Source organism: Phodopus roborovskii, unplaced genomic scaffold, assembly GCF_943737965.1.
Source record: "Phodopus roborovskii unplaced genomic scaffold, PHOROB, whole genome shotgun sequence".
In the NCBI taxonomy this organism is placed as follows: Eukaryota; Metazoa; Chordata; class Mammalia; order Rodentia; family Cricetidae; genus Phodopus; species Phodopus roborovskii.
The window spans coordinates 12,543,270-12,545,342 of record NW_026126558.1 but is presented as its reverse complement, the minus strand read 5'-3'; the positions used below and the strand labels follow the sequence as shown (position 1 = coordinate 12,545,342).

General features: G+C 42.7%; 1 pseudogene; it reads left to right on the top strand.

Moving 5' to 3' along the window:
- Nucleotides 1–579: 579 nt before the first annotated feature.
- Nucleotides 580–1,155, top strand: LOC127234707 (60S ribosomal protein L18-like; annotated as a pseudogene).
- The last annotated feature ends 918 nt before the right edge of the window (nt 1,156–2,073 follow it).

Sequence of the window (2,073 nt, the reverse complement as noted above, 5' to 3'; positions counted from 1 at the left end):
TGTGTGTGTGTGTGTGTGTGTAGATAGCAAACTGGTGCTCAAAAACAAAATCAACACAAGCAACTCTGAAATTATCCTGGCCAATCTTTCCTAGACATAAGATGGTACCTGCAGCTTTAGGCTGCATTTGCAGAAAATATCCATGACAGCATCACCCATATCTTTTACAAATACACTAAGGAAAACAACACTTTCCAGAAACCTTCATGCTGTCTTAACAAGGCCCACATCTTAGATACACGATGTAGTCTCCAATGTTACATATGACCACTTCTAGTTTTTCCCTATCAACTTCTACAGTGAGCCATTAAATTCAATCCTCAATCCAAAGGAAGAATAATAGACTCCACCTCTTGAATGGAGAAGAACCAAAAACCTTATGAACATGCTTTAAGTTTCCACAAACTGTAACTGTTCTTATACTTTGGTCAGAGCCTCTCACTAGAGGCTCAATAAGGGCCTTAAATGGGAAGAGATAGATCCTGGATATGGTAGTTGATGGCAGAGGGAGTTAACAGCTGCAGGTTTTGGGCATTTAGAAGATTCTAGGACAAGTTCTGTCTTTTCGGAGGTGACATCATGGGTGTTTACTTTCAACACAACAAGGACCAAAATTTCAGAGCAAAGAGCCCAAGAGCCAGGACATCTACCTGCAGCTGCTAGTCAAGCTGTACAGGTTTCTGGCCAGAAGAACCAATTCCACCTTCAAAAAAGGTTTTTTTTTTTTTTTTTTTTTTTTTTTTTTTTTTTATGAGTCACACTAACCAGCCATCTCTGCCCCTGTTCTGGATGGTCCAAAAGATGAAGCTTCCTGGCCAAGAGAACAAGACAGCTGTGGTTGTGGGAACTATCAAGGATGATGTATGGTTTCTCGAAGTGCCTAAACTCAAGGTGCGTGCACTGCGGGTATCAGCCCAGCCCGAAGTCACATCCTGAAGGCTGGGGATAAGATCCTCACCTTTGACCAGCTATCCCTGGAGTCTCCCAAGGGCCGTGGCACTGTGCTCTTATCTGGTCCGGCATTTTGGCAAGGCCCCAGGAACCCTACACAGCCATACCAAACCCTATGTTTGCTCCAAGGGCTCCAAGTTCGAATGTGCCAGAGGCAGAAGGCCAACGGCAACTACAAAAACTAACCCTGGATCTGTAATTTAAAAACAGCTTTGGGGGGGGGGAGATTCTAGGACCTATGAAAGTATTTTATATACCATGATGTGTTATTTTATTGTGTCTTTTCTGTTAAACATGTTTTTTTTTTTTTTTGATTATGTGTATAGGGATGATGAGTTTGTACACATGAGTACAAATTGTCCTGAGCCCAGAAGAGGTCACCAGATTCCCTGGTGTTATAGGTCATTGTGAGCTGCATGGTGTCAGTTCTGGGAGCTGAACTCGAGTCCTCTACATAAACATTGCATCCTCTTAAGTAGTGAGCTTTCTCTCGATAGCCTCAATTTCATTGCATCTCAATGACATCCTGTGAACCAGGCCTTACAGTAGAACAGATTGGTTATTGTTCAGAAATACTCTACCAGACCCTGGCACCCAAAGGAGAAACATTCCTGCTTGCCTCACATTGAGCTGGGTCATGTGAATTGCCTTGGCCAATGAGATGTTAACAGAAGCATCAAAGGCTTAACTCATAATGTATATACGATTAGACCTGCACTCTGACCCTTCTACCATCACCAAGACAAAATCATGCTTCAGCCAGGCTTCTGCCACATACGGGATGTATGGAGCAGAGCTTTCCCAGTATGAATCCCAACCAACCTGAAAATCACATGGGTGAGTGCAACCCAGATAGGAAGAGCTGATAATTACAAAGGACTCCATTCCTCCAGTCCCCACTGGAACACTTGAGAAATACAAAGAGTTATATGTTTCCAGGAGTGCATCTTGGGACATTTTTGTGTAAATTTTAATGTTTAAATGAGAAGCATCACCTCTACTTTATGGAGGTGGAAAATGACCCAAAGTTACAAAGCTGTAAAACATCGGGGCCAGGCTGAATACTCAAACCTGTCTGCAGTTCAAACTTAATTCTCTTAATTACTATGAAAGTCTGCCAGG